This window comes from Felis catus, chromosome C1 (genome assembly GCF_018350175.1).
Source record: "Felis catus isolate Fca126 chromosome C1, F.catus_Fca126_mat1.0, whole genome shotgun sequence".
Taxonomy (NCBI): domain Eukaryota; kingdom Metazoa; phylum Chordata; class Mammalia; order Carnivora; family Felidae; genus Felis; species Felis catus.
Genome location: NC_058375.1, coordinates 115521835 through 115547312, shown reverse-complemented (window position 1 = coordinate 115547312; position 25478 = coordinate 115521835).

Sequence of the window (25478 nt, the reverse complement as noted above, 5' to 3'; positions counted from 1 at the left end):
AGTTATTACAGATAGTTCTGTGCTGCATTGTGACAAAGTGGCAAAAGGGAACCCAGGGTAAGACATGTCCATTAACCTTGATAGTGGCGATAATAACTCCCTCTAATAGACACTATAGGTCTATTAGCAGGCCTGTAATGGGGCCAGGAAATGCAAATCAAAACCTCATTTACTTGGGTCCATTGCAGGAGAATCCAGAAAGGGCTGCTGAACCCCTAAGCCTGCATTCCTGTTAGCCTTGGAAGACACATCTTTAGACCAATTTGGAGGAAACGTTAAGCTTATGTTGAAGATAGTTCATTTTCCTTTTCAGTGGTTATTTTGTATCCATGTGATTAAACAATCAGATAATGGCAAGAATTCACTCAGAAACACTTTATGTTGTTCAGGGCAGTGATACTGATCTTCCATTTATTAAAATTGTGTATATGTGTATATGTCAGTAATTGTGCCAACTGGCCCACATACATTATTTCAGTTAATGTCCCCAAGAAGCTATGGTATATACAATTATCATCTTTTCTTTTTTAGAGATCAAACCCACTGGGCCCAAGAGAAGTTAAATAAATTGCCTAAGTTTACACCACCAGTTAAGAAGCAAGCTAGACACCCAATTCCTGGCCTACCTGTAGCCAATGTTCATGGAAATTGCTATGTCTTCCGTTGTCAGGTGATGAAAAAGATATTTCCACCAAATTTAGCTCACAGGACAAACATGGAAATCACATAAGTGAATATATGTGAAGGAGAATTTAAAAAAAAACAACAACAACTAAATTGCTTAGCATGAGAATCATAGCTAACGTGTCTCTACCACACCCAAAGCAGCACACTGTATAGAGGGGTCAAATACACACTTGTAGTGAAGCTGACCAGTGAGTAGGAATTAGAAAAGAAGTTCAATTTGGGCAGGGTGGCTCAGGGGTTTGAGCCCTGCATCGGGATTTCTGTCTCCCTCTTGCTCTCTGCCCTTCCCCCACTCCTGCTCTCTCTGTCTCTCTCAAAACAAATAAATGAACTTTAAAGAAAAAAGAATAAAAGTTGAAGCAAGTGGGGCACCGTTGTTGAAGGTGGGGTGCTGGGCTTCTGAGTAATGTAATATTCAGGTAGACAGAATAGCCATGAGCTTTATGTGGATTATCCATTTCCTCAAACTCAGTAAGTAGAAAATGCCTCTCGCCCCACCAATATCCTGCATAGAATGACATCTTATCCCTCCAGAAGTCTCTGCAGTTGCCTCCTGCAGAAAATGTTTCCAGATGTCTGCAGTCAGAAATCATTTTTCTCAGAGGCGCCTGGGTAGGCCCTGTAGGTTAAGCGTCCAACTCTTGATTTCAGTTCAGGTCATGATCTGTGGTTTGTGAGTTCGAGCCCCGCATCGGACTCTGTACTGACAGCACGGAGCCTGCTTGGGATCTCTCTCTCCCTCCTTTTGTCTTTGCCCCTCCCCTCCTCTCTCTAGCATGGGCTCTCTCCCTCTCTCTCTCAAAATAAATAAACGAAACTTAAAAAATAAATCACATTTCTCTTCCTTGAGGAACAAAGCTGTATATTAATAGGTTTTAGAAGACATCCTATCTGACCTGTTTGGTTTAAAAATATTTTCTCAGTTGTGTGTGTGTGTGTGTGTGTGTGTGTGTATGTATATTCTCTATACTAATATTGCATAGCTGATAGTGAACACAATTATTCACTTTCACTGCATTTGCTTAAATTGCTATAAATTCCGGTTATGTTTCTCCCACAGAGATGCATACTCACCTAGTGAATGAAAACCAACAGTTGATACATTCTGGGCTTCCAGTGGTAAGGTCACAGTGTCGTCATCCGTGTCTTTGGTAACCAGTTCACATGTACTTATCATTATTGAGCTTCTGGAACGAAATTTCCAGCCAGAAATGTCTTGTGAGGCATTAGTCTATGTATGTGTGCTCTTAAAAGAAGAAAACCTGGCCTGAAAAGAGTTGGCCCGGCAGACCTGATGAATTTGGTTAAGGAGTTTAATTAGGCAAAGGAGTTCCTTGCTCCTGGGAATGTCTAAGTCACCAGGCCAAAATTGCACACTTCCTTGGTGGCAGAGGATGCCATTGGCACGTATAGGTCTTCTGTGTCCCTGATGTGTTTTACAAAATCTTGTGTACCTTAAGCAAAAGAGTACAAATCAGGAGACTACAGATGCTGGCAAGGATGTGGAGAAATGGGAACCCTCTTGCACTGTTGGTGGGAATGCAAACTGGTGCAGCCACTCTGGAAAACAGGGTGGAGGTTCCTCAAAAAATTAAAAATAGATCTATCCTATGACCCAGGAAGAGCACTGCTAGGAGTTTATCCAAGGGATACAGGAGTGCTGATGCAGAGGGGCACTTGTACCCCAATGTTTATAGCAGCACTCTCAACAATAGCCAAATGATGGAAAGAGCCTAAATGTCCATCAACTGATGAACGGATAAAGAAATCGTGGTTTGTATACACAATGGAATTGCACGTGGCAATGAGAAAGAATTAAATATGGCCTTTTTAGCAACATGGATGGAACTGGAGAGTGTTATGCTAAGTGAAATAAGCCATACAGAGAAAGACAGATACCATATGTTTTCACTCTTATGTGGATCCTGAGAAACTTGACCGAAGACCATGGGGGAGGGGAAGGGGGAAAAAAGTTACAGAGAGGGAAGATGGCAAACCATAAGAGACTTTTAAATACTGAGAACAAACTGAGGGTTGATGAGGGTGTGGGGGAGAGGGGAAAGTGGGTGATGGGTGTTGAGGAGGGCACCTTTTGGGATGAGCACTGGGTGTTGTATGGAAATCAATTTGACAATAAATTTCATATTAAAGAATAAAATAAAATCACATCAATAAAAAAAAGGAAAAATAGTACAGGATGGAAACAGTAAAAATAGACCCACGGAACCCCAGAGAAGACATGACAACAGTGTGGTGAATTTTTTCAGGAACGAAGAGGATTGCTTCTCTCAACGTGGGAACCATTGTGGAAGAGAAGCATAAAACAGGAGCTACTTAGACCTTTTCTGTCCAGGATTCATCAAAGGCTTTACTTCTGGCCCCTGCTGTTATCATCATAGGTGTATGTCTGGATGTGAGCTCCACAGGGATAAAGCTGAGGTACCACTCTGAGAGTCAGAAGATGTCCTGTGATCAGACTTTATTCCTATACAAGTTGATTGTGCCTGGTTTCTTGCTTCTATTAAGGGTACGCTAATCATGAGCGATGTCCATTAAATATGGCCGGCACATGGTGCTAACGAAACTTTCTGGCTTCTTGCGGTTGAGTGTGTCCATATGATTAGTTCTGGCCAAGGATTTGTGAACAGAATTGTTATCTGTAACTTCTGAGCATGAACACTTAGCTGATGGCCCAAGCGTATAAGATTTTCCCCCAAGGTCTCTTTCTCTCTTCTGTTCTGAGTGACGATACCAGAATGTGGCTTCTCTGTCACCCTGGCAGGAGTAAAGAGATGCAGAGCAAACATTGTCTCTAGGCTGACCCAAGGTGGGCAAAACGTTTCATGATAAACCTTTCTTGTTCCAGGTCACTAGCTTCTGAAATTATTACCACAGAATGACGTGGTCTACCTTATAATACGTGGAGCTTCCCAGGTCCTCATGAAAACAAACTTTTGGTAGGCCTACCATGTCTGTTCACTTACCAAACAAGTAATTTATTGAGCACTACCTGAAAACACAGGCTATTCAGGCACCAGAAATACCGCATTGAACAATGATATCACCTTCGTGCTGCCTCAAACCAATGGGAGGAATGAGGCGCTGCAAGACCAATGGGAGGAATGAGGCGCTGGTCTGCAAGACATTTTCAGATCAAGACTACATCTCATCAGCAGGTTCACATGGGGACCAAGCTGGATCTCCACGCGGTAGACATGAACAGAAGAACAGGAGGTAGAAAAATACATTCACCCCCCCCCCAAAATTGCATCACATGCCTATTCGGTGCTAAGTATCTTTCTCCCGAAGACCAGAAGAATTCATAAATTTTGGAGCCATGAAGTCGGCACTACTCGGGGGAAATTTTTTACTTGAGGGGGAGAACTGAGTCCCCCCCCCTTTTATTTCTTTTTGTCAGGGTGGCTGGTGACCTGGGTGGCAAAGATCTGCACAAAGAATAGAGCAACAAGTAGGACACAGCTTGTTCACTCTCCAAGGGGGAAGAGGGGCCAGACATCCAGAGAAATGTCGGCCCCTACTTTCTCCTGGGCTGGGCTTTTTAAGGGATTTTAAGGATGTGAGAATGGTGCAGGTCTTGAGCAAATGGCTAAGAAAGACTTCTTGAGATGTCTTTGGTGCAAAAAGGTGATTTTATTAAAGTACAGGGACAGGACCCTTGGGCAGAAACAGCTGCCCTGGAGCTGTGAAGAGTGACTGATCATATACTTTTAAGTTAGTAGTGGTTAGGGATAGCATAAGTCTCTAAGGAATTTGAAAGCAAGGCTTTCAGGACCTTGAGGGGCTAGCTATGTTAAGATACGGTTGCTTTTAGTCTTTAATAAAACAAAAACATTAAGGAAGTAAGGCAGCCACGAACTGCTTGTGGAAGGTTGCACTCTGCATGTTTCAGGTGTCTGAAACAGATTACAGTGAGCAAGCTGTAAGGAGACTTAATTTATGCTACATTTCTCTTGCCTTTGTTTCCCTCCTCAAGAGGGTAGTAGCTGTGTCATGGGGGAGGGTGTTCAGGGAGGAGGTTGACTCTTGGTAGAGTCAGGAGGTGAGAAGGAGGTGGTGAGAGTGGGTAGAGCAGGTGAGAAGTTGCTCAGGGGGTTCTCTCTGGGGCTAGTCCGGGATGTGGGTTGTCACCGGCTAGAGAAGAATGTTTTGTAGTTGTGGTCTATTCTCTGAGAATGAGGGGCACCATGACCTAGAAAAACGAGGATGGTCAAGTACAAAACCTGTGAGTTGTGTCTGTAGGCTTGACTGGGGAGGGGGCTTTGATACAACCCTTACACTTTCCCTATGGATATTTTGAGACTGAGGATGTTACATGCTTGAGGACAGCATTGGGTCAGGAGAAAAAAGAGAAATCAAGACATGGCCAGGGAAAAGTGGCCCTGGGCTCTCACACTGATACTGGATATGATTTTAGGAATAGAGAATGCTCATTTGACTAAGCATCTTCAACTTTGCATCTTTTAGAAACCTGGCTTAAATGGGTTCTGGACGCGGGAAGGAAATCAAAACATGGCCAAAGACAGGGACTATTTGGAACAGCAGCATTTCTTGGGGGAAGCTCTTCAGTTATGTGATAGGAATAAAAGATGGTATGCATTCAAACTCAAGGTGGCCTTTCAACTGCAGTATAGATTTTTTTTTTCTGGCAATTCACAAAAGCCTTAAATGGAATGACCTACCTTTATTTTTGTGGCAAATTGTAACATTTTCTCTGAACTCACACTGCCCTTCTGCTTACTGGCACCAATAAACTAACCTTCTCCCTTTAAATTCCTGTTTTTAAGTCAACTATTCTTAGATCTGGGGTGTAAGTTTCCAGGGGATTGCAATGCCTGCCTCTTCTAAGTTCTCAGACTTGGAAAGGAAGCTTGGATCCTTTAGTTTCTTTCCCCTGTAAAGTCCCTTTCACTCATCAAGTCTGCCTGACACTCTCTGAAACATTGTTTCTATTGCAACAGCCTAAATAAAGTAACCATCCCCTTGCAGTTTGGCTCCAGGAGAATTTTTAAAAGTTTGACAGTTTCTAAGACTGTGACTTCCTAGCAATCTTGAAAATAATAATAAAATGTTTAAAAATACAGAAGTAGTCAGACCAAGAGGGCTTATGACTGGTAAGATTGTGGGGTGGGGATCTTTCAGAATAGCTGAGTGACTCATTACTTGAAAAAGTTTGTTATAATGAAGTGACTCTTTTTGTACAACAGAAGACGTTTTCTTGGCCTTCCGTCAATTAAAAGATGACGTGAAAGTAGATTTTCTGAGCATCTGTAGAACATAACAATAATAATTGTCGTGTTTATTTAATGAGCACTTACATGATATTTACTTGAATACATACACATTATCTAGTTTATGCCTGCACATGGGGAAAGAGTTGTATTGGTTTTCTCTTGTTGTATAACAAATCACTGTAAATTGTGCAGCTTAAAACAGCAAGTAGATTCTATTTCTGCAGGTCAGAAGCCCAGATGACCTTGGCTGGTCTCTGCTCAGGTGTCATGAAGCCGGAATCAAGCTGTTAGCCAGACTGAGCGCTTATCTGGAGAATGGGGCCTGGGAGAGGGGGTAAGACCCCTATTTCTAAGCTCAAGCATGTTGTTGACAGAATGAATGCATCTCTTTGCAGTTGTAGAACCAAGATCCCCATTTCCTTACTGGCTGCGGGGTCACTTTCTGATCCCAGAGGGTACCTGCCTTGCTCTCTCAGCATCTTTAACCCAGCAATTGCACTTTGAGTGCCTTTTGTCCATCAGACCTCTGACTTCCTGTCTGCTGTCTTCTTCTGCCTTTTACTAGACTTTATATATTCAGATCAAGCTCACCTGGATAGTCTCCAAATTTTAAGGTCAACTGATTTGAATCTTAAATTACAAGTGCAAAATCCTCTCACAGGGATACTTAGAATAGTGTTTCAACAGCCAAGGAATGGGAATCTTGAGGGGAGTGAGGACAATCCTTGGAATTTAAGGCTGCATTCCCAAAGTCCTAGAATTTCTTAAAACCGAGCCTGTTGAGGTCATGCTAACCTACTCAAATTCCTACTCTGACAATTTTTCTGTGTCCACTTCCCTCTGATCCATGAACCTAAGAAGCCACTTGGCAGATGGCCCTCTTTTTAAATTAATAAATATCACTCTCATTACCCTTCCACCCCCAACAACACACACACTCATTCAATATGCACACACATACATACAATATGCACACACACTTTTAGTTCTAAGGTAACTCAGAATGGATTGACTTTTACTTTTATAGTAAGGAAAAAATTTGCCACAGGACCTTAAACCCGAAAGATCACCACCAACAACATAAAACAGAAGGGAAATGCCGAGGCATTAATCTGGGATTACAGCTAATTTGTAAGGTGAAGTAGTGACATTAATGATAGCACACATGCTCTAGACACAATACCCCGCCCCAGGTTTGAACTCCTGGAAGCAGCTGTAAATCACATCAGCTTCACAATTCGCCTTTGTTAGGAATCCTGTAGCAAAGTGCCAAAGCCATTCTGTGTACCCTTCGCAAGTGCTGACTGCTTTGTGTTTTTACCAACTCACAGGATCCCCACTGAAGCGCAGATTATCACCGGCTTCTAACAAATGGTTTTGGTCTCTCTTTTCTCTTGTGAGGCTGCCAGGAAGCTGGCAATCAACAGAAGCTGGTTCCACAGGGTAACCCCTCACGCTGGAAGTGTCAGATGCCCCCTAGAGAGACCCCTGGCCTATAATTCCAGAGCTCCATGGGGGAGGAAATAGCTTCCTGGCATCTGTTAGTAAACAGAGACCTTCCTTAAGTGTTAATAGTTCCCCTCAATTCTCCCCTCTGCTCTCATCAGACAGCATTTTATATCTTTCCTATTCATGCTCAGTTAGTTTCTATCCCTGGATCTTTCTTTTTTTAGGCTGGTTCCCTACATGAAAAGTTCCTTCCTTCATATTTAGAAGGATCTACATTCTTGACTCAAATTCTTTAATAAATGTAGACCTATTCAGATTATTGATTTCTTCTTGTGTGAGCTTTGGTAGTTTGTACCTTGCAAGGAATTGGTCTGTTTCACCTGTTCTCAAATTTGTGGGTATTTGTTATTTCTAGTTCACAGGATTCCTTTGTGGATTTTTAAATTAGCTTTTATTATTTCAGTGTACATGGGATCAGTTGTGATGAACCCTCTTTCATTTTGATGTCAGTTATTGGTGTCTTCTCTGTTTTCTTGGTTCCAGATAAAAGCAAGTCCAGACTCAGTTAAGGAGAGACTTTTTGCAAAGGCTATTGCAGTAGGAAGATCACTCCAGATACAGGATCTACCAGCCTCTCAAAATCAAACAGAAAACAAGCTTTCCTTTTATAGGGAGAGGTAGGTAAGACCAGTAGGAACTTTTGAGAGGAAATTGAGTGGGAATGAGCAGACGGTATGATTCAGGTGGTCTGATAGGAAATGTTTCCCTTTCTTACTGTGGTCAGCTGATTCTCAGGATGAGCCAGCCATTCAAGGGAGGTATTCTGTGTTTTACTGCTTGCTCACACTTGGGGGCAAACTAAAGTTCATGGCTGCTGGTGGGGAGGAAAGAAGCCTGCCTAAAGACTGGCGGAGCTAACATACAATTGCTATGGGCAATTATAAACACCCGGTCACCGCTTAGCCTGGCCAGGGGTCTATCAGTTTCATTGACCTTTTCAAAGAATCAGCTTTTGTTCATGAATTCTCTTTATTGTTTTACTGTTTTCAATATCATTAATCTCTGCTAATAAAATAAAATTTTATTTTAATAAATAATATTAATACTTTAATCACTTCTTCTACTTGCTTTAGGCTTCAATTACTCTGTTTTTCTTAGTGGGAAGCTTACATTATTCTCACGCAAGATCTTTTCTTTTTTTTTTAATGTATAAATTTCCATCTGAATAATACTTTCATCACATTTCCACCTTTTGATGGGACATGGGAATTTTCATTTAGTTAAAAATACGTTTTGAATTTTTTTTTCTTGAGACTTCTTTGACCTGTGTTATTTAGGAGTATATGTTTAATTACTGAATATTGGGGATTTTCCAACAGTATCTCTGTGATTGATTTCTAGTTTAATACCATGGAGGTCTGGTAACACACTTTAAGTTATTTCTATTAAAAAAAAGTGTTACTGTGTTTTATAGCTTAGAATGCTATTTCTTTTGGCGAATGTTCCATGTGAGCTTCTGCTATTGTTGAAGGGAATATTCTATAAATATCAATTAGATCAAGTGGGTTGGAGTGCTGTTCAGGTCAACTTCATCCTTAGTGATTTTCTGCCTGCTTGAACTATCAAATACTGATAGAGTGTTTGAAAGTCTCCAACTATATAGTGGATTTGTCTATATCTCCAAGCACTTCGGTCAGGTTGTGCCTCATGTATTTTAATGCTCTGTTAGGTTTAAGTTTGTTATGTCATTTTGGAAGAGTGACAGACAGCTCTTTGTCCCTGATAAATTTCCCTCTTCTGAGGTCTGCTTTCTCTGAAATTGATATCACTATTCCAATTTCCTTTTCATTCATGTTAGCAAAGTATATCTTTTTCTTACCCTTTATTTCCAACCTAAGTCTTTTTTGGAAGTGGGCTTCTTGTTGACAATATCCAGTTGGGTCTTTTTTTTTTTTTTTTTTTTGCCTTTATTCTGACAATCTGTGTAGTTAATTGGTGTATTCCTTCTATATATTTAGACCTCACTCACTGTGGTAGGCAAAATAATGTCCTCCAAAGATATTCATGGCCTACTATTAGGAGCCTCCATGATCATGTTGCATTTCATGACAAAAAGGACTTTGCAGATGTAATTACAGTTGAGATGGAGAGATTGTTCTGGATTCTCTGGGTGGGCACAATCTAAACCACAGTGAAAGAGGAAGACAGATGAGTAGGTCAGAGTGAGAAGGGCTTCATCTGCCATGGCTGGGTTTTAAAAGGGAAGAAGGGGCAGGGGAGGGTGCCTGGATGGCTCAGTTGGTTAAGCGTCCAACTTTTGATTTCTGCTAAGGTCATGATCTCATGGTATGTGGGCTTGAGTCCCATGTCGGTCTCTGTGCTGACAGTGCAGATCTTGCTTGGGATTCTTTCTCTCCCTCTCTCTCTGCCCTCCCCCGCTTGTGCTCTCTCTCTCTCTCTCAAAATAAATAAATAAGCTTAAAAAAATGGAAGAAAAGGACCATGAGCTAAGGAATACTCGCCACTTCTAGAAAGTAGAAAAGAACAAATGGATCCTACCAACAACTTATAGAAAACAACACAGCCCTGTGACACCTTGTTGTTAGTTCAGTGAGACTGTCTCAGATTTCTGACCCATGGAACTGTAAAATGGTAAATCTATGTTGTTGAACAGTCTAACTTTGTGATAATGTATTGTGGCAGCATTAGAAAACGCATAGATCCTATTTCAGGATCAAATCCAGCCTAAATCTCTCGGATATATGTAGCACTTTCATACGAGTCTGGCCTTGGCTTCCATTCCTTTTGTGCTAAAACATTCTTCTTACTATTCTTAATTGTTCTTTGTTCACGCATATTAGTGTATAAGACAGAATTAGCATGGGTCTCTGTTGTTACCATTATTCTTCACCAATCCTACACTCAGTGAAATTAATATTTGCTCCTGAAAATTTTCAGATTTTATACATTATCTCGAAGCATACTGGAAATATAAAAGTATAAGGCTAATTTGACTGAGGAGATACGCTATGTGCTGATGTTAAATAATCACAGATTCAAATTGCGTGTTATTTACCATGACGTCCGAACTTCAGTTTCCTCGTCTGTAAAATAAAAATAAAAACAGCTTTCCCAGGGAATATTTGTAAAGATGAAAGGCAGAAGCATGTAAGTTGTCACCAGTAGGTGTTGAGATGTTAGAAATTCTCAGTACTTGATTTTCTTACTAGAAACAGAATAAGCAAGATAATTATGAGCATGAAATTTTCACTTTTGCTGCTGTGTTTAAAAAATTGTAATGGGATACAAAAAGAGAGAGTTTACAGTTAGCATTTTCCTGAGTGATTACACACAGATACTGTAATTCTCAAGGGCCAGTAGTCCTGTCCATTACATGATCTAATGTTTAATCCAATAACCTATAAGTAAATATGATGCTTGTGTATACATTACTCATTTCCATGGTCTGAAAGATAACAATTAAATTGTTTTCCCTTCATTTAGCTTGTGCTCATTAACTAATTGGACATGCATTACATTATTTCAAAATTCAATCTTGTCAACAAAAACAGGCTCTTCATAGGATCATTTTCATTTTAATGTATTTCTGGACTGCTAAGCATATGACATTTCATCGAGATGAATTTTGTTTTCACAGCACACAGAAAAAAAAAGTTTTATTAATTTGTCTGTCGTGGGCTTTTGAAAATAAACTAATTAAATATAATTGATATAATTGTTATTTTACAATACTGAGAACAGATGCACAGAGAAGAGTCAGAAAGGAGTTTAAACATATCCAGCATATCTTTAAATCTAGTCAATATATCTAATATATGTATATACAGATAGATAATATAGATGATATATAGATGATATACGTTTATATTCATTATCTTTATATATGATATATATCATACATACATGATGATATTGTTGAATATACACCTATTGTGTATGTGTGATATATACACACACACACACCCACACCCACACACACACACATATATATATATATATATGATACATGTTTTAGATTCATAGATAAGCTTGTTCTAAATTTCTCAAATGCTGTGCAGTTGAAGAAAAGTTGTTACTTGATCTGACACTCCAGTTTGTCTTCTGGTAGGTCATGTTGGGAGCTAATTCTCTATGCGTCTGTCATTTTTCTCCACATCAAACAAATGGAGGTACAGAGGCTTTTTCTTAAAGACTGTCTTTTCAAGGATTCTTATAAACCAAAGAGCCTTGGAAGACAGAGATTATGTCTACCTCAAAGGCTGAAAGACTTCTTTACTATCCCACCTAGTAAACTTAATGTTTGCCTCCATGACAAATTTTGTGCAGGTGTACTTGAGGTCCATGATAAAACATTTGGGTTTCCAAAACCTGAAGTTTCTCTCCTGGAGCAACACTTTGCATCATAGCCGTCTCCTGGCCCTCTCTGTGTCAATGGATGGGAATTGGGGTTTGGGAAGACTGAGAAAAAATGACATGTTGGTTACTGTTATTTCCATGAATAATAAACTGACCCTAGACTCTGACCCAGGACTCATGTTTTTCTGCCAGCATCCGTAAAACTGTGGCTGGCTAACTTGTTAGTTTGTAAGTAGAGTAAAAATCTCAGACCCACTAAGTTCTTGACAAAATGGAGTATTAGTACAAATTATTTTTAAAATGTGTCTCATGTCAACAAAATAAACCGGTTATGCGTGTGCTCCTTTTCAAGAAGTCTAGGAACACGATTTTCACGCAAATGCAAAAGTGGCTTAGTATGATGAGGCTAGCACTAGACTTGTGGAGACGCTGGATCTTATTCTAGCTTCTGTATTTTCCTTTGTGAATGGAACAAATTCACTTTTGTTCAGTATGTTTCTCATATGGTAAGTCACTTCTTTACAAATGCAAAATGGAATAGGTTATAAATTACACGCCTCTTCATAAAAGAATATTTATTTTCCTGTTGCCCTTCATTGATATTTATAATCTGTGCAATTTTAGTGTTGTGTGACATGTTTATTCTGGATATGGGAGGAGTGGAGTAAAAAGGGTGTTGGAGAGGACCATATGGAATTCTTGGTCCATGATTTTAAGTATACTTCAGATGTTCCTGGGAAACTTAGGGTTCATGAGAATTTCCCAGGTGTCATACGACACCAAGAATTCACCAGAAGAAGCCACGACATCTTTAATGTCAGAGGGGAGCATAAGTCACATTGACCTGCATGCATCTCCTGAAAGGAAACTACTCCATATCATGGGACTTGGAGTATAATAACGTGAGCTGTGAAAGTTGGACCACAAAGCAAAGTGACTGCGAAATGTCACAACTGGAGAAACATTGATATTATCAACCTTAAAAATTTAAACAATAAAGCCTATGGCAAAGCAAATGAGTTTATTCAGGAATAGTAGAGGAATTGCAGTTTGGGATGTGCAAAGGTGAGACTGGAGAACAAATGAGAGCATCTTTTTATAGGGGAACGGAGGAAGTCGGGAGAAGTTGTCTTGAACGAAAGTTCATTGGGGAAAAATGAGAGTTTGAAGTGGTGACAACATCTCATTGGCTGCAGATGACAGCAGCTTGCTGTTGCCAGGCTGAAGGAAAATCTTTCTTCGTCCTCAGGACTGTGTAAGCTGTGATGAATGGTGTTGCATGAATGGCGTTCGTGGCTTCCCGACGCCATTTGGAGTGAGAGTTCCTTTATTCATTTTCACTTTTTCTCCTTCTGAACAAGATATTTCCTCAAAAGCATAGCTGACCAAGAGTCAGGTTTTCCATATTTAATGGTCTTGTCCTTTAATGCCAGGAAGGACCTTTCCCAGATGTTGTGCCCCACATCAGAGGGAAAGCGCATAGTGATTGGAAACCTCTTAAGGTCACACTGAGTAACAAGGAGAGGTATGAAGGAGACCTCTCAGGCATTTCCCATTGAAAGTCTGTATTTTGGCGTGCCTGGGTGGCTCAGTATATAAAGTGTCCAACTCTTGGTTTCAGCTCAGGTCATGATCTTGGGGTTCTGTGAGTTTGAACCCCGCATCATGCCTGCTTGGGCTTCTCTCTCTCCCTCTCTCTCTGCCCCTCCCTGACTCACGCTGTCTCTGTCTCCCTCAAAATAAACAAATAAACTTAAAAAATGAAGTCCATATTTTATCAAGGTTGTAAGTATTAGAGATTGTGAAGCATTGAACCAGCATCACCCTATTGGGTCCGTTATTTCTGCAGAGGTTTCACAGACAGCAGGGAGAAAGCTTAAAAACAATTTAATGAAATAAAATGAGGATCAGAATAAAAAATCTAGTTTGCATTATGGCCCTAAACCAGGAGCCCAAACTTGAAGGTAACCTTCTAAATATATCATAAGATTAGAGGTCGTTAAGTTTTCTTTTTGCCTGAAATAATAATGAAAAATAAATGTTGGAAATTCCAGAAGTTACTTCCCTTAGCAGTGGCCTGGGCATTACAAATGATGGTATGATCTTTCCAGGCCAAAGCCAGAGTAAATGAAAGAAAGGGAAGAAGAAAGGGTTTTAGATTTTATTGATATATGAGGTCTTGATCCAGCATCAGGTGGAAGTAGTCAGCCTTGATATCAGTTACTTCTCTTCCTCATCAATTTGATGTGAAGTTCTTAGCAATTATACAGGACTAGATGGCAGATTCAGGCTTCTTTTGCATGAAGTTTATGTTCAAGGTGCAAGTCTCTGAAGTCTGGCTGCTATCTGGGCAGTGAGAAGGACCTGGTACGATCCCATTCAAGGAGGTGCAAGGGGAATCTTTTGTTCTTATTGATTCCAAATCAGAAAGATGGAAAACATTGGAAATGTTAGTTTGGAGAGTCACAATCAGATATTTGAAGAAACTATAAGAAATTAGAATCTGGCCCACGCTGTAGGTATATAATGAAACCTAAGGACGATGAACCGGATTACAATCTACAAAGGTGCGCACATAATTTTTCTTTCGATAATTATTCCCATTATTTTTCCCAAAGATAATCTCAGTAAAATTGATTTGCTTGCATTGAACTTGGCCTGGTTATTTACATTAGTGTAGTGAGAGTAGTGATTGACCATTTAAGCTCTTTAAGACTGCTTTGCTGAAACTTTTTATAAGAAATCTCAGGTCAAACTTTTCAAAGTCTCTAAGGCTGGGATTTTATTGGCTTCATAAAAGTCAATCTTAATTTCTTAAAGCTGTCTGATCGTATCTGAGTCTATGCACATCTCTGTTAAATATGACAATCCAGTCAAAGTCTTGCTAATATATTCAATATTTTTAACTGTGTTCTGTTTCAAGGAGAACAGATTTTTATTGAACTTATGCAAATAACTATATTGCCATGAGAAAAAGTGCTCAAGAGTTTCCAATTTCTGGAGGGATCAGGTAGGAAAAAAAAAGATAAGTGTTTCATCTTGGTTCACAAAAGTACATTTTACTAACTTGCTGTAAGTCATAGCTTAAGAGGAAAGATTTCCTCATATATAGAAAACAAAGATTAAAGAACCAGCAATATTTTTTTTAAAAAGTCATAGAAATTGTGCTCATCCTCCTCAGTTCATTGTATCCCATGTTGTTATAATTTTGTTCTGTTTGAATACAGTTTTTCCATCTGGAAAATTTTTCCTCCTTCAATTTTATGATTTTAGTTATCAGAAAACTGTCTTTGTCAGAGCTCATTCCATGAATCTTTTTGAAGATGAATCACTTTTGTAGGTACATTTTTGCAAATGCATCAGAGTAAAACAATAACTGTAAATGATAGAAGACTTAAAATGCTCATTTTAAAAATATCTGATGAAAGTTTCTCACAATGGAATTGACAAGGAAATTTGGTTATTTCTGTAACATGCAACATTTTAAAGTAATAACTAGAGTTATGACTGGCAACATTATACCAAGGTATGTCAAATTTCCATGAATTTCATATAATTTCCAGAATATTTATATTAATAGCATTCAGCTGTACAATATAACCTAAGAAGGTTTATCATCACTTATATGATATCTTTTCCCATGGAATTTAACATATCACATAAGACTAATTAGTTTAGCATGTTTTTATAAAGAGAGAGAATAAATCCTTTAAGATAGTCCAGGGACCTTTTTAAAAAACCTCAAAGATAGTTCAAGGTCAAAAAGTTTAATTTGAAATTGATTTGGGGATGTTTGTCAAAAATACCAAAAAGTTTTAAAACACTGAGTTAAGAAGATCATTGGTCACCATGAAACAATACTTACCAACAATAGTTATCCACTTAACTATGGAGACAATAGAAGATATTAAAGGCAAATACAGAAAGCCACATAGTTCTGAGAAAAACTTAACTCCTTTAATATTGAGAAGGCTCAGTTTACTTAAGTAATCAAAGACTTGATAAAGACAGCAAATGCAGGAAATTATTTTGACAAAATCCAGGTTCCTTGCTTTTGTTTTTCTTTTTAGTTTTTTTTAAGGCATATTACTTCAAAAGGTAAAGAAACACCTTCACAATGCTTTATCAAATATAGTTCAAGTCTACCTTGTTAATTTAGAAGCAATTTTTAGAGTCTTATGTGCATTTGGAAGCCTCCAAGTATCAGTTAAAATAAGCAACCCATTCAGTGTGTTTAATTTTGGAGTCGCAGTCTTCTAATTTGGTTCCAAGAAAAACAAATCTGAGGAGTTTGAAAGTTTCCCATAGTGGCCATTGGAATTCGAAATTATCCATGGTTAAGTTGGTCCACTTAATTATGAATGCACATGAAGAGAGACCATAGGCATTTTTTAAAACATAAAACTGACTAGAGTCCCAGAAGGAGACTTGTCCTGGGAGAATTTAGAAAATTTGGATCCCATACTTCAAAATCAGGGGTTCAGAAAACATATGAACACTCACAAAAAGGACAATGACTTCTTGAAGACAGAGTCTGAATAAAGTCAGAGAGACCTCAACCAAAAGGAAGGAACTCAAATCTGAGAGTAAAGTTAGCAAAGTTAAATAAGAAGATGACTCATGAAAATGAAGAGTACAGGAGGCTCATGTGCATACTGCACATGATTCAGGGGGTCGCTGGTTTCTCAGGGATTTGTCCCCTTCAGATCCCACTTCTGACACCATATACTATCAACCTTGAAATGTAAACAAAAAAGGCTATCAAGCAGCAAATAAGTTTATTCAAGAATAGTAGAGGGATTGCAATTTGGGACAAGCTAATTATGGTTAACCATAGGCAAATCTGGAGAACAAAGGAGGAGAGCATCTTTTTATAGAAGAAAGGAGGAGGTTGGGAGGGGATGTTTTGAAAAAAAGTTCATTGGAGTCAAAAGAGAGTTCAAAGTGGTAGAAGCTTTGCATTAGCTGCAGGAAAGGGCACCCTTGCTTTGCTGGGCTCAGAATAAATCTTTCTTCTTCCTGCTAGACTTCGTAAGCTGTGATGAGTGGTAGTGTTGGAGAGCTCTCCCTTTATGGTTTCCTGACTCTGTTTTGAATGGAGGTTTTCTTTATTTATTTTCACAATAAAGTTTGTACTTTACAGCTCTCATGTAGTAATAGGCATAATACTGTTACCAAAGCCTTTTTAAAATGCTCTCTTTTGAGCGTGATGGTGGTTGCAGAGCTGAATATATTTGTCCAAAACCATTGAGCTGTACATTTAAAATGCATATATTTTATCACATGTAAACTATTCCTCATAAAACACATTAAAGAACATTTTATAACTTACTTCCTGAAGCGGACATCTTTATATTCTCCATGATGTCCTATGTTCCCAAGGGATCTCAGCTTTTAAGGGGGTATCCAGGTCTCAGAAACACCATGCAATCTTCCATCAGAAAGGACGGCACTATAAGATTCAATATATATAGGTTTTCCAGATATTTTTTCCTGAAAACAAGTTTTATTTAAGAAAGAAAGAAAGGGAGCATGAAAGGACTAAGAAGACCATGAGTAAAAACAAGAATGAAAAAGAGGTAGATCCTCAAGAGAAAGTAAAACCTTGTGTAACTTAGAATTTCTTCCCAATGAAACCTTGATTTAATCTCACTTTGAGTTTTTTTTTTTTTTTTCCTATGAATAAAACACACTAACAGGACACCAAGCATTCTTTCTCTGCTCTGCCTCATTAATTTAAAAGCATTTCCTGTTCTTTGGGTCACAGTGTTTTAAGGCCAGGTAAAGAAAGAAATGCAGTTGATTGACTTTATGATTTTAACTATTTAAAATAAATTTAGACAACTGTGATAAACTATCTTGTGTTTATTTAATTATCAGAATATTTCAAGCGTGAGTTGCAATTAAAATAATGTTTGGTATAAAATAGACTTATTTTGTACCAGACTTACTGATTCCACAGTGAGATCTGTGAAGTGTTAACATTACTAGGGATAGAATTATCTATAATTTATCATTATTCTCATCATCTATATATTTTTTCTAGTATAGTGCTTGACCTAATATATGCATTTAAGAAAACTAGTTTTTCTTTCTGTTAATCTTTCACAGCCACAATGAAAATTATGGACTAAAATATTCTGTTAGAATTCAATTCAGTGTCCACATTGCTTTAGTCACTTCTGAATGACACAGTACACATAAAATTAATGTCTAGTTCCCATTTAGGGTTAGTCATGGAATCACTCAGGAACACGGACTTTAGGGTTGTACTATGATATAGACATATAGAAAGGGCTGCATCTCGTGAGGTATGTACTCAGAATGGCCAGGAAAAAAATGTGGCAAATCAAAGGCAGCACCCAAAATATTTTAGGGTAAAGTTTTTTTGAGGAAAATGATTAGCTGTAAACAGAAGGTGAGATCTGGATTCTGTAGTGAAGTGTTCACTTACACTTCTGAAAGTACCATACAAGATTAGGGGAGATGAAATGGGTGGAAGAATGTCCATATTTCAAAGATACTCTTGTTATTAGGCATTGTGGAATTTGGCACCGGGGTTCACATAAAGGTACAGAGCCAATTTTCATACAGGAAACATTTCGTTCAATAGACAAGATATCTGGACAGCAATCAATTACAAGAATCGTTCTTGATGCTTAGTGTTGATGTTTTTCTCCCTGGATACTTACTATAATTACCAACTCCCAGACCTCATTTGAGAATATTTCTGATCTAATAGTTCCAGGATGAGGGAGGAATTGGCATTTAAACAAACATCTGAGATAGACAAAGTGTAGATGTAATGTATCAAATATTAAAGTGAAGCATCAAATACCATGACTATTATTCTAGAACACTTTCATTTACTACGTACTTTCAAAAATTTTTTTAGAAATTAAATTACCATTTGAATCTGATACAGCTTGTCTTTTTTTTTTTTTTTGAGTAGGCTGCACACCCAACACAGGCCTTGAACTCATGACCCTGAGATCAAGAGTGGCATGCTCTGCTGAGTGAGCCAGCCAGGAACCCTAATCTGGTATAGTTTGTCTACAAGTAAAGGTGATCATTAGGCAAAATGGTACAGTTAAAAAAGAAACTAATGTTTTGCACTAATTAAACTTACAGAATAGTTGGAGGTTCACAGCACAAATAATTCTCTTATATGTGTCACCTGTTCCCACTAATGCTAACATCTTATGTAACCATAGGACAGTTATCGGGGCAGATAATTAATGTGAACAAAATACTATACACTATACACTAAACGCTTTTTAAAATATTTTTTTTACCAATTATTTAAATAATCTTTTTTTTTATTCTGGATGATATACAAGATCCCACATCACACTTTGTTGTTTTTCTTCTTTGTCTCTTCTGGCCTATATAATAACTCAGTTTTTCCTTGTCTTTCATGACCTTGACACTTTTGAATAGTACTGATTTTAATGTGTTCATGCGTTTTGGGCAAGAATATGACATCCTTCTCAGTGCATCTTATCAGGGGATTAATGATGGCAGGATAAATCATTACCAGTAAAGTTTATGATGATCAGTTATTAAATTGGTGAATGCCACATTTCTCCATTGTAGTTATGTTTAGTTCCCTTTATAGGTAATCAGTCTCTTGAAGGAGCTATTTCAAGACTCAAAATCCTGTATTTTCATGAACTTATCCTCTTTTAACTTTACCAGCCATCAATGCACTATCCTCTAAAAATTTCACTTTAGTGCTTACTTAATGGTGAGTCTCCATTTTTCACTTTTGTATATTTATTAATTAGACTCTACTGTGAAGAGAGCCTTCTTTCTCTGTAAGGCAGTTTCTTCTCTTCCATTTATTTATTTTATTATTAATTTTACATCAATATTAACTCTTAGATACTTATTTTTCTATTAACTAAAACTCAACATTTGAGTTAAACGTTCTTTATTGGCTACTTTGATTAGAATTTCTTCCCTGAACTGATGAAGTAGAACTTATGGCTAGAAGTCAAATGATTGTTTTACCCAAACAATTTTTTCAAAATTGTTATCTAAATGTTGTAGAAATAAACAGAAAAGAAATCACAGAATTCACACAACTACATAAAGCTACTTAAAGTGAAAGAATAGAAACATCAGATTTACACAATGCTGGGTAGAACTCCTAATTATATAACTCTAACAGTCAAAATGAAAAATTGTTTAATGTCTCTGATCCTTATTTCTTCATTTTTTGGGAGTATACAAGTGTAGTACACACATATCTTTAAATTAAACAAGTATAATTTGCAAAATCATTATTAAAACGAACACATATAAGTTGTTGGTATTTTGTCTGGTTTGTAGTGGATACAAAATAAATTTAATCTATAGTACTGTGTGAGATGATGAATCTTTACCTTCTGATTTCCTTGACAAAGAACAAAGCATTTAACTTTTTTCCATGTCATTTTTTTAGTGCTGAAATTGAAATAGTAAGATTTACTTTACCTAACTTCCACAGGAGGATTTCTAGAGGTCAGTGGTCTATAGCATGTTGTAAAATTCTCTCTAAAGGAAGAAAAAGATGAATCTTACCTCTCAAGCGTCTGATGGTTCATTTGTATTTTGGAGTCAGTATATTATGATAGTTATGTGTTTTGCACTAAATCTTTCAAAGGATGACTTAGAAAGTTGCCATTTTTGAGAGTGGTCCAGGAACAGGAGAACATTCTCCAGGGTGACCAATGGTGCAGCATACTTAGCCCATGTACTCTGATAGGTCTGATGGGAATGATCTGTGATGACCAGTATGAGTCTAATAGAAGATTCAATGAGGACTCCTTACAATTTTGAAGTAAGGACATTCCTCCTAAGTAAAACATTTCTGTGAGGAACACAGAGACTGATATTGATAGCTTGATATTGACTTACAGTGAAGCTGGAAGAGTTGCCATTTTAACTCAAGATGACCTTGTCATATGAAATGCCTTTCATGAATCAGATGCTATCTGGCTGGAATAACCATACATCTCAGTTTGGCCAATACAAACATGGATTAAACTCAATGTTTCAGGATAGTTATTAATCATCCCCCCCTTATGTTCAAAAGTGTTCTGATTAGATAGCAAGTATATAATGATCCTATATATTGTGCATCAAACCATAAAGCTGAGTTTGGCTCATAAGATGCTATCAAATTGAAGAAAAATTTTGGCCCGGACTCATCCTATAGGTCTGGACAGTATTTGAACAACAGCTCCCCTACAGATTGTGAGTCTAATAGTACTTATTCTTTGTATGGCATCCCATACAACCTTGCTTTAAACAAAGGATTCCACATCACATTTAAGGAGGACAATGTACTAATGTCCTTAGAAGTCCTTGGTATTATTACAGAATACAGAAGGAGAAAAAAGTGGTGGTTAAAAGTTTGCTCTCTGGAGATACACTACTTGGATTCAAATCCTCAGCCTTGTAAGCTCTTATACTCTTAACTCAGTTTTATAAACTAGCACTTATAAGTCATGCGCATTGTTTCACCGCTCTGATCCTTCTTTTCTTCATCTACAAAAGAATATGGCTATGATACTATACATAGGGTTATTGTGAGGATTAAATAAACTGTGCTTGGCATATAGTTAGCATTTGATTTTTTAAAATCATTATTATCATGTTAGTCTTCCAGAAAATTGAAATAGTTTATCGAACACCTGGCTATAATGCCAACTGAAAAGTAAACTAACAGTTCCCACTATTTGGGGAGATGTCTTCTAAACTGCACAACAACTCTGGTTTAGCAAACCACACATAGCACAAATAGATGGGTCCATGAAGGAAGTAATGGAATTAAGAGCCAGGGGAAAGATATCCCTCTACTACAACTATTGACTTATTCTCAAAATGATTTTTCCCAGTCCCTATGCGTCCGTGCTGTGTTTAGGTAGATGTTTTATTAACCCAAGGGAGAGATGCTTTCCCCACTAAGACTCAATACATTATACCATTCAAGCCAGAAGCTGAACCTGCCACAGGGCTATTTCAGGCTTCTTATGACATTCAGGGGAGTAGGTAAAAAGGGGGTCCATGGGGAAGCAAGGCTTATAACACACAACGAGGAAGTGTACTCCTTTTGAAATCCTTTGTCCAGTGTTAAAAATAATAGGCACTACGGTGTTTATAGGTGGAGTGTTGATCTCTTAAAAAACGAAGTTTTGTTGCACTTGAATAGCAAAATATGGACCAGCTAGGCAGTGTCAAAGGACAAAAAGACAGAAATATTGCAGGTGTAACAAATTGACATTGGTTTATGTATTTCTCAAAACTAATCCAACCCTACACTTAAGATATGTCCATTTTATGGTATAAAAGTTGCATCTGTGTGTAATATATATAAATATGGCTCTATCATATAAACCTGTGCATATGCATATATATTTGTTCTATATGTTCATTATAATATACATGAATATATAAATAGCAAATGTTAAAAAAAAAGGAGAAATGGAAAATCTATAATCATTGAAGTCCAACATTTTGATAAATCTCTCAATATAATGACCACTTTAAGCCAAAATTAGCAAACGAAATCCACTCGTGTGGATTTTTATCCATTTATGGGTAAAACATCACGATTGAGTGGATTACTCCAGATGTGCACGATGATTTGCCATTCATAAATCTATTAAAATTAGCATTTAATTATCCATTCAATTAACATAAGTGAGTATTCCTAGCCAGGGCCTGGCCAGTGCATAGAAAATTCAAAGAATCTGATGACAAAATGGAATCAATTAGTGTTTTTGTTTGTGTGTTTGTTAGGTGAAATTCACATAACATGAAAACCACTTTAAAATGTAAACTTCAGTGGCATTTAGTGCATTAGCAACTTTGTCAATTCCAAAAAAGTTTCCAACCTGCCAAAGAGAAACCCTGTGCAGCAATGCCCCTGTACCCTTGGGAGATGTATTCCAAAGCCCCAAATGGAGGCCTGAAACTACAGAAGGTACCAAACCGTCTACAGATACAATGTTTTTTCCTATGCATACAGACCTATGAAAAATTTTAATATATAAATTAGGCATAGTAAGATATTATCAACAGCTAATAATAGAATAAGTATAATAGTTATCATAATAAATAATTATGTGAATGTGGTACCTCTACGTCCCTAAGTATTTTATGGCACTGTACTTACCCTTTCTCTTGGGATGATGTGACATGCTAAGGTTTCCATGGGATGGAGTGAAGTGAGGCGAACGGTTGATGTAGGCATTGTGAAATAATTTAAGCTTCTACTGACCTCCCGAAAATACACTGGCAGGAGGAGTATCTGCTTCTGGACTGTGGCGGGTAATGAAACCATAGAAAATGAAACTACAGAAAATTGGGAACTACCGTATCCATTCAGCAATGGCTGCTTATTTCCTACTCTTCCAGCCCCTAGCAACCATTATTCTGCTTTCTGTCCCTATAGATTAACTATTCTGAATATTTCAGACACTGGGATCATACATATGTGACGTTTGTGTATGGTTTCTATTACTTTTAGCGTAATGTTTTTGAGGTTCATATACAGTACAGTCCATATATCAGTACATCTTCCCTTTTTATAACTGAATAATATTTCACTGTATGGGTATACCATATTTCATTTGTCCATTCTTCTGCCAACTTTTAAATGGTGCTACTATTAATATTTACATATAATTATTTATTTGAATATGAATTTTAGTTCTTTTGTGTGTATATACAAAAGGAGAGAAATTGTGTATATACAAAAGGAGAGAAATTGTGTACATATTTCTCTAGAAGGGAAACTGCTGGGACATCTGTTAAAAATATGTTTTACTTTTTAAGAAACTGCCAAACTGTTTTCTAAAGTGGCTGGACCACATTATATTTCCCCCAGGAGGGTATAAATGATTCTAGTTTTTCCACATCCTCACCAATACTTCTTATTGTCTACTTTTTTTTTCATTATAGATGTTGTAGTTGATGTGAAGTGAAATCTCATTGTGATTTTTATATACATTTCCCTAATGACTGTTGATGTTCAGCATTTACCTCATGTACCTATTGGTCATTTTTAATCTTCTTTGGAGATATATCTATTGAGGAACTTTGCCCATATTTTAATCGGAGTTTGGCTTTTTTGTCGTTGAGTTGGTTTCATAAAGTGAATTAGGAAGCATTGTATCTTCTTTCTTTTGGAGGAGTTGGGGGGATTGGTGTTAATTCTTTGTTAAATGTTTGGTAGAATTCACCAGTGAATCCATTTGGTCCTTGGCTTTGTTAGGAGTGTTTTTATCACTAATGTAATTTCTTGTCATAGATCTGTTGATATTTCCTATTGCTTTCTCAGTCACTCATTACAGTTTGTGTGTTTTTTTTTTAATTTTTTTTCAATGTTTTTATTTATTTTTGGGACAGAGAGAGACAGAGCATGAACGGGGGAGGGGCAGAGAGAGAGGGAGACACAGAATCGGAAACAGGCTCCAGGCTCCGAGCCATCAGCCCAGAGCCTGACGCGGGGCTCAAACTCACGGACTGCGAGATCGTGACCTGGCTGAAGTCGGACGCTTAACCGACTGCGCCACCCAGGCGCCCCTACAGTTTGTGTGTTTTGAGGAATCTTTTCATTTCATTGGGGTTATGTAATTTGTTGTCATTAAAATGTTCATGTATTCTCTTATAGTCTCTTTTTAAGTCTGCAAAGTCTGTAGTAATGTCTCCACCCTCATTTCTGAATTTTGTAATTTGAATCTTTTTATTTTTTTTTAATCATGTAAGTTATGATTTGTAAATTTTACTTATCTTTTCAGAAAACCAACATTTGGTTATACTGATGTTCTCTGTTGTCTTTCTCCCCTCTATTTTGTGTGTCTCTTCTCTACTCTTTACCATTTCCTTCCTTATATTGCTTTGGGTTTAGTTCACTCTGTTTTTCTAGTTTACTGGAGTATAAAATTATTATTGATTTGAGATGCTCCTTTAATATAGGAATGATAAAATCTTTTACTGATCATTGTGCTCAGTGCATCCCATAAATACTGATATATTGTGTTTTATTTATATTTATCTCAAAGTAGTTTCTAATTTGCCTTGGGATTAACTTTTGACCTATTGGTCATTTTGACCTATTGCAATTTTGATTTGATAAAATCAACTTTTGATAAAATTAACTTTTGACCTATTGGTCATTTTGACCTATTGCAATTTTTGAGCTTTCCTTTGTATATTAATTTCTAGTTTCATTCCATTTTGGTCACAGAAGATAGTATAATTTTAATCTTTTAAAAATAATTGATACTCTCTTTGTAACCTGACATACGTTGTATCCTCAAAAATGTACCATGTGCACTTGAGAAGAATGTGTATTCTGATATTTATGGGTGGGGTATATGTATCTATATATTAGGTCTACTTGGCTTATAGTGTTGCTCAAGTCCTTTATATTCTTGATTTTATGTCTTGTTGCTTTATTTATTATTGAAAGTTAGGTATTGAAGTCTACAACTCTAATTCTACAACTACTTATTTCTCCCCTCAGTCATTTCTTTTTTTGCTTCATATTTTAAGGCTCTTCAGCTTGGGATGTATATCTTTATAAATATTATATATTCTAGATGAATTGATTCTTTTCTCAATGTATAAATATCCTTTAACAAATTTTCACTTAAAGTTGTTTTGTCTGATGGTCATATAGTCACCTTATCTTGGATATTCAGATTCATGTTTGTCATC